Below are 8,942 nucleotides of genomic sequence, written 5' to 3'. Positions count from 1 at the left end.
GCTAGAACTCGCAGTCTCCCTGTTTCTAGCCTAGTGCTTAGAACTGAAATTGGCTTTCACGTTTGTTGGCTTGTGGCTGCCTTGTTGAAATCCGAGCAATGAGAGTGTTTTTTATTACTCCTCAGTTTAAAAGAGCTTTTGATTTTGCGACCATTTTAATCTTTCCATTTACGTTTATAGTAAACCTGAGATGGAAGTACTGTAGCACTTCTTCCATTCTTAGCAACACTGAAATGACCCAATATTTTTGGTATTTTTATTGTTCTCTGTAGTCAGATCCAGGAAGGTTAAAATGATTTTAATTAGGTGTTTAGGTCCTTCCCAAAGTAATGATAAATATATCCGAATGGTCTTTTTGACTGCACTGTAAAAGTTCAGATCTGTATTTTTATGATATAAAATCATGGAATCATAATTTACTTTTGGAAATATTCCCCACAAGTTTACAAGGCAAACATAACATATTTCTATACATGGGTATAATAAATATAATGGATTCTGTGATTTAGCATCCATTGCAAAAAAATGTATAATCCAGTATATGTCCACACAACAAAGCATTGTATATTTTCCAACAGGAACTTTAAAGTCCATAGAACTCAGCTCTTTAGCCAAATATGTATTTATAATGAATCATAATAGTACAAAAATGTAACTTTATAATATAACCCAGTGTAAAAATATGAACCTAAATTTTGATTGCTTGCAAATCACATCAATCACACATCACATATATTCCTTGCAATGCATCAAAAACATTGTGGTTTGTGGATTCCGCCTTTAAAATTTGAGGTATCTGAGTCTTGGCATTTACACTGAAACTCGAGAGACACATTTGGGATTTGTTGGTGTTATTGGTAAATCCACCAGAAGATCCCTGTATAATATAATTTAAATAAATACAAGCTTCAGATTAAATTTTTAAAGATGCAATTTCATGGATGTGAATTAAGACATATGCTTGGTTTTAGTGGGTGTCCTGTGTAAAATGCATTTCATAGATCCAAATTTTCAAAAAATTGTAAATGTGGAGCTTTATAGGTGGTTATACTCATATTCTGTGTGTATTCCTTTTAAGAATCATAAAAATTCATTACAACCTATGGTAGCTGTAAGAAATGCATTTATAATTCTGTTTCAGCTTTAATTGTAGTCTGGGGAGGGACACAATACAGCGTAAAAATTATCTTGAATTTTTTAAATCATTCCGTTATATGGATTTGCTAAATTCTCTGACGCTTCGCAAAGTTTTAAACAGGTTTATCTATAATGTGTTGCTACTAAGGGTGCTATAATCATAGTACTGTAAGTGAATTAAAACTATTCTACTGGGGAGGTTCAAAAAATTTTTATTGCAGGTGTTCAAGAAATTGATGAGGTTATCTTGATTTTTATTGTTTTAATTTTTGAATCACAAGTTTGAAAATGTTGTTTTTGTGGAAAGTTTTACTCTTAAAAACATTTTTAAAATAATTACCCCTACACAGGGATTACAATGGGTTGCATATGTACAACAGTATATTAAAAGAATCACAATATCTTATGGGTAATTTGATTTTTAGATAATATTACTTGTAATATTTCATTAATTACTGTTAATAAGATTTATATTTAGAAATTGTAATACTTTTAATTAATTTAGATTCATAACACTAGGGAATTTATCTTTCTAGCTATAACTCATAACATTTTCTACCTTCTTTTTGTCTTTGAGTTGTTTTTCTCTTGTGCAGATAAGAGGAAAAGCATGAAAACACTATCCTAAAAAGTTCACTAAACCTTCCCATTTTCTACCTGGAGTGATAGGAGTATTTGAAGGTGCTTGCAATTAGGAAAGCCAGAGATATAGCTTATGTATAAAAAGATAGAAATGCTGGTTTCTGTCAATAGTTGGTTCTTAATTAAATAAATGAATACACCTTGTGTGGTAAAAGAAAATTGATATTTTATTTTATATTATGTATAGAAAGATAAAATGCCATTTATTTTAGATAAAGAAATTCTGACTAATAAGAAACTCTGGTATAAGTGAGATAAGAAAATATTAAAAGAATATGAAAAACAGGGTAATAAAAAGATGTTTAGGTTTACAGAGTAAACATGTCCATAGATCTGAAATTAGTCAAAGTCAAAGAATTCTTAATGAAAGAATCTATGAACATATTGCTCCACTGCACATCTGACTTAACCAGATTCAAGATTGAAACATTCAGGATTATGGATCTCATAAATCTCTGCCTAACTACATACTTCCAATTTGTTGGATAAATTTACCAACAAATTAAAGGTACATCTATGGGCTCCCTGCTTTCAGGAATTATAGTGAAAGCATTATACAATATCTAGAAACCATAGCACTTCCATAAATGCAACCTAAAATGTAGATCAGATATATAGATGACACCTTCACTATAATAAAAAAGTACAAATTAGAGAATATCCACAGAACCACCACCAACATCTTAAAAGGAATACTGTTTACCAGACAATTATAAAACAACACCCCCTTACCCTTCCTGGACATCCTGATCAGCAGAGACCATAATGATAAACTAGAAACACAAGTATACAGACGAACTTCCCATACCAATCAAAATGTTCCACTACCAAAGCAACAATCTAACCTCCTACAAGAAAAGCTGTGTGTAAGAACTTTTTTAATGAACACAAACTCACTTCAACACTGTACCGCAGAAAAAGGAAACAGAGCACAGCTATCCAACACATGCCAACAAAGTGGGTATTGACACAACTTTCTCAAAAAGTGCCTACGAGGACCAGATAGCCTACTGGCAGAATTTTGTAAATACCTACAATATATTTTAGGTTGATTTATGCTTGAAGTCTACAACAAAGCATTGTTTGAAGTAAAGATTTCTAAAACATGGATAGAGGCAATTATAACTTTGATACCTAAAGAAGACTCTGATTTATTACAAATAAAAAACTATAGACCGATATCATTGTTAAATATAGAGTATAAAATTTATGCATCAAAAATTGCAGAAAGATTGAAAAGATCCTTGAATGTCTTTATGCATGTAGACCAGAATGGACTTTTGCCTAACAGGCAAATTAAAAATAATGTGCAGATGATTCTGAATATACTGGAATACTATGAGATACATTCGGGAAAGCAGATGGCACTGATCTTTCTTGATGCACAGAAAGCTTTTGACAATTTGAGTTGGCAGTTTATGTTTTTACAACTAAAACATATGGACTTTGGGGAGAAATTTATCAATATGATCAAGACATTATACCATAAACAAACAGCAAAGGTGATTATGAATAGTGTTATGACTGAAAATTTTAATATACTCAAGGTACAAAGCAAGGTTGTTCTTTATCCCCATTGTTATTTATATTAACCTTAAAGGTATTAGCCAGAAACGTTAGACAAGATAGGGAAATAAAAAGTATGAGAATAAAGGAGGAGTACAAGTTACAGGCCTTTGCTGATGATTTGGTGTTAATCTTAGAAGACCCGCAGGGAACAGGACCTAAATTAATTGCAAAGATAGAAGTATATGGTACAGTTGTAGGATTGAAAATAAAGAGAAAACAAAAAACAATAAACAAATAAACAAAAAGTATTTACAAGAATGATGAACATGCAAATTGTAAAGAAAGTTAAATATTTAGGAGTTCAACTAACAACAAGATGTGTATCTCTCAAAGGAGATAACTATGATAAACTGAAAGCATAAATTAAAACGGACCTGGAAAACTAGAAAAACTTATAATTGTACCTATTGTGTAGAATAGCGACAATTAAGATGAATATCCTGCCAAGATTACTGTAATTGTTTCAGACAATCCTAATAAAGCTGGGGTAGGGGGGATAATTTGAAGAATTAAATAAGATGATATAGACATTTGTATGGCAAGGTAAAAAATAATAAAACTAAAAATCTACAAAATGTTAAAGGTAGAGGAGGTTTTGGTCTTCTGGATTGGGAAATATACTACCAAGCATCGGCACTTAAGTGGATGAAAGAGTGGATTAATTTGAGGAATTCAGGATTATTAACACTTGAGGGTCAATTGGGATGGCATGCCTTTTTATGGTACATAGCTATTTCCAGAGGCATTACATTAGGAATGCATTATTGCTAGTATGGACCAAAATTAAAAAGCAACACTATCTGAAAGTGCCAGTCTGGTTATATATAATGGAGGCTTTGATACATCCTAATGTCATCAATATGGAAAAAATCACAAGATATAAGGAATACTAAATGAAAGGAGAGAACTAAAAATAAACAAGAACGAAACAGATTAGGGACTGACATATCATGATGGCCACAATTACAGATACAATCCAGATATGAAAAAGATAGGAAGGCATATGAGTTTTAAAAGGAACCAAATGAGCTAGATCAGATTTTAATGGGAACAGATGAAAAAATAATTAAGAGGTGATATAATTATTTGTTAACTATTAAATTGGAGGAAGAACAAGTAAAATAAACCATGATAATTGGGGCTAAGACTTTTGGCCATGCAATAAAATTGGACAGGTGGCATAAATAATGGGATAGAAACTACAAGCTCCCAATGTCAACAGCGTATAAAGAAAATATCTATAAAAATTTTTATAGATGGCATTTTTCACCTGCAAGAATAACATATACAAAGATAATCTGTTAAATGTTGGAAATGTAACCAAATATTATATGTGGTGGACATGTCCCAAAGCAAAAAAATATTGGAAGAAAATTTGCTTATGGCTGGAAACTAGGACACAAACTACACATACACTTGAAACCTGAGCTATTCCTGTTAGACATTTTACCAGAAAACTATTATATATATATATATATATATATATATATATATATATATATATATATATATATATATATATATATATATATATATATATATATATATATATATATATATATATATATATATATATATATATATATATATATATATATATATATATATATATATATATATATATATATATATATATATATATATATACACACATACACTATAGGAGAGGAAGAAGAGGAAGCTGAGGGGCTTTTTAGCAAAATGTTTTATACTGTTTTTAGGGGGTTCTGGGAAGGGGGGGGGGATAACCAGGCCAGGAGGGAAGCCAGTGCCACACGAACAGGTGAGTCCAGGAGGGAAGTGAGCGGAGTGGGGGGGGGGAGAGGGAACAAACTATTCCAGTAGAGGGTTGTTTTATTACAACGGTCGCGGGGAGGGGGGGATGCGAGGACAAGAGAAGATCACAAGGTCGGTTGGGAGACCGTGGCTGCTGGCTACGCCCGGTCGTTTGTACCAACCCCCGCAACCTAGGTGGTCGGGATCTACAGAGACAGGGCCTGCAGCTGATGCTTTGCAATGCAAGGTCCGTGACCAACAAGGCCCCCCTCATTAATGAGTTGATCTCTGAGGGGGAGCTGGACCTTGCAGGAATAACAGAGACCTGGTTGGGTCACGAGGGTGGTTTGCCCCTCGTGGAAATGTGCCCACCAGGTTTCCATGCATTTCATCAGCCCCGGGCCCTGGGTAAGGGTGGAGGGGTGGCGGTGGTTATATGGGATGGTCTAGAGCCGAGGGAGTTCACTGTTTCTCAGATACCCGGGTGTGAGTCACTTGGTGTGAAATGTGGCCCAGGGAGGCAGTGGGGTCTGCTGATTGTATACTTGGCTCCTCGCTATACGTCAGCAGCCCTGCCCGAGCTCCTCGAGCTGATCTCGGAGACGGCGGTGGAGATCCCCAAACTTTTGGTTATGGGGGATTTCAACCTGCCGTCAACGGGAGCAGCATCCGAGGTGGCTCGGGAGTTCATGGCTTCCATGACAGCCATGGGCCTGACCCAACTAATTCAGGGCCCCACACATGAAGGTGGCCACACACTGGACCTTGTTTTTGTATCTGAGCAGTGGACGAGTGATCTGGGAATAGGGGACTTAGACATTACTCCCCTGTCATGGTCAGATCACTCCTGTCTCCGGCTAGACTTCCCTGGTGCTACCCCCCACCGCGAGGAGGCGGAACCAGTTTGTCCAAGCTGGTACCACCCCAAGCATCCAATGGAACCTGATAGGTTCCAGTCGGAGCTTGGGCCGCTACCTGTAGCCCTGACCCGCGCTCTGTCGGAGGACCTAGTGGCCGCCTGGAATAGGCCGACGGCTGGGGCCTTGGACCGGGTTGCGCCTTTGCGACCTCTCCTACGGCAGCGACCCACCCGGGCTCCCTGGTATAGCGAGGAGCTGAGGGTGATGAAGCGCCAGAGGAGACGTCTAGAGAGCAGGTGGAGGTCCTCACGCTCCGAGTCTGACCGAACACAGGTAAGAGCCTATTTACGGACTTACCTTGTGGCATTGAGAGCGGCCAAACGTAGACATTGTGCCTCTCTTATTGCGTCTGCGGATAACCGCCCTGCCGCCCTGTTTAGGGTCACCCGCTCCCTCTTGGTGCAAGAGACGCGGGGGGCACCCTTACAGGGTAGAGCAGAGGAGTTTGGAGAATATCTGCAGAACAAAGTCGCTCAGATCCGGAGCGGATGGGCCCCCTCCAGTGGTCTGGACGGGCCGTCAGCAGTGAGTCTTGTGAGTCCACTCTGGGAGGAGTTTGCCCCCGAGGATTTAGACAGGTTGCGTGGAAGGCTGCGACCCACCACATGTTCATTGGACCCGTGTCCCTCCTGGCTGGTACTGGCATCCTGGGAGGTGACACGAGGCTGGCTTCTGGGCCTGGTGAACGCCTCGTTGGGTGAGGGATCCTTACCTACCGTCTTGAAAGAGGCGGTGGTGAGGCCCTTACTCAAGAGGCCTTCACTCGACCAAATGGAGCTAGCTAATTATCGTCCAGTCTCCAACCTCCCTTTTTTGGCGAAGGTTGTTGAGAATGTGGTGGTGCAGCAGTTTCCGCGTCACCTCGATGAATCCGATTATCTAGACCCACGCCAGTCCGGCTTCCGACCCGGGCACAGCACTGAGACAGCCTTGGTCGCGTTGGTTGATGATCTCTGGAGGGCCAGAGATAGAGGTTGTTCCTCTATCCTGGTCCTATTAGATCTCTCAGCGGCTTTTGATACCATCGACCATGGTATCCTTCTGCGCCGGCTGGAGGGGATGGGAGTCGGAGGCACCGTGTTACGGTGGTTCGACTCTTACCTCTCCGGCCGGATGCAATATGTGTTGACAGGGGGGCAGAGATCGACCCCGAGGCCACTCTCTTGTGGGGTGCCGCAGGGGTCGGTTCTCTCGCCCCTTCTGTTCAATGCATACGTGAAGCCGCTGGGTGAGATCATCCGTGGTCTTGGGGTTGAATACCATCTGTACGCTGATGATACGCAGCTGTACATTTCAACCCCAAACCACCCCAACGAGGCTGTTGCAGTGATGTCCCGGTGTCTGGAAGCCGTCGGGGTCTGGATGGGGGACAACAGACTCAAACTCAACCCCTCCAAGACTGAGTGGCTGTGGCTTCCGGCACCTCGGTTCAGCCAGCTGACTCCATCGTTGGCCATAGGGGACGAGCTACTGCCCCCTGTGGAACGGGCGCGCAATTTGGGCGTCCTCCTAGATGCCCGGCTGTCAATGGATGACCATGTGGCAGCCGTGGCAAGGGGGGCGTTCCACCAGGTTCGCCTGGTGCGCCAATTGCGCCCCCTACTGGACCGAGATGCCCTACGCACAGTCACTCATGCGCTGGTGACGTCTCGCCTAGATTACTGTAATGCTCTCTACATGGGGCTTCCCTTGGGACGCGCCCGGAGACTGCAGCTAGTCCAGAACGCGGCCGCACGGGTTATCATGGGGAGGTCTAGATACTCCCACGTAACACCGCTCCTGCGCGAGCTGCACTGGCTACCTGTGGTTTTTCAGGTGCGTTTCAAGGTCCTGATTACTATCTTTAAAGCGCTCCATGGCTCAGGACCTAGTTACTTGCGGGATCGCATCCTCCCACATACATCCCTGCGGCCAATCCGCTCTCACAGAGAGGGCCTTCTCCAGGTGCTGTCCACTAGGCAATGCCAGTGGGCGGCGCCGAGGAGTAGAGCCTTCTCTGTGATGGGCCCAACCCTCTGGAATGACCTCCCCCCCGACATTAGAACCACCTCGGACTTCCGCTCCTTCCGGCAAAAATTGAAGACTCACCTGTTCCGACTAGCTGGCCTGGCATGATTATAAATGTTACATCTGGTAGTATATTCTCATCTGGTTATTTTAAGGGTAATGTTTTAGTTTTAATTGTTTTTAGGGCTTTTAGCCTCATATTTATTTATTCTTCTGTACAGGACTCTTAATTTTAACCTCCTCCACATACATGCATACATATATTTATAGCCCTATTTATATTTGTATTTTATCTGTGATTTATTGTGGACTGTACACCGCCCCGAGTCCCTTTTTGGGAGAGGGGGCGGTTTAGAAATGTGATAGGAAAAAAAAATAGAAATATTAAATATGTAATACATATTTAATTCTACATATTTTAAAATCAGCCAGGATTGTATACGCATAGTACTGAAAAAATGAAAAAATGAAGAAACCCCTATCGATGACAATATAATCAAAAAAATACTGGAATGTGAAGAAATAGATAGGTTAACTCTAAAAATCAAAGAAAAAAAAGACTCAGAATATTTTATGATATGGAAACTTTTTTACAAATGGCTAGTTGATAGATACAGAGGTTAGATGAGTGGATTTATGTGAAAATATGGACTACATGGGAAAGAAAACTTGATTAATAAATACTTTGATGGCAATATAATTGATGGCAATATGAAAGATAGTATACTTTTTTAAATAACGATTGATATTATCTAATATATGTATGTTGATATGATTATAATGATTATGATGATGTTTATATTTTAACACTGAGGATACCTAGAAAGCACACTGTTCAATATAGAAATAGAATTTGCAATACAAAAACAATAAAATGTTGTCAAAATAAAA

This window comes from Natrix helvetica (genome assembly GCF_964273705.1).
Source record: "Natrix helvetica genome assembly, chromosome: Z".
Lineage (NCBI taxonomy): Eukaryota > Metazoa > Chordata > Lepidosauria > Squamata > Natricidae > Natrix > Natrix helvetica.
Note: the sequence above shows the minus strand (reverse complement) of the source record.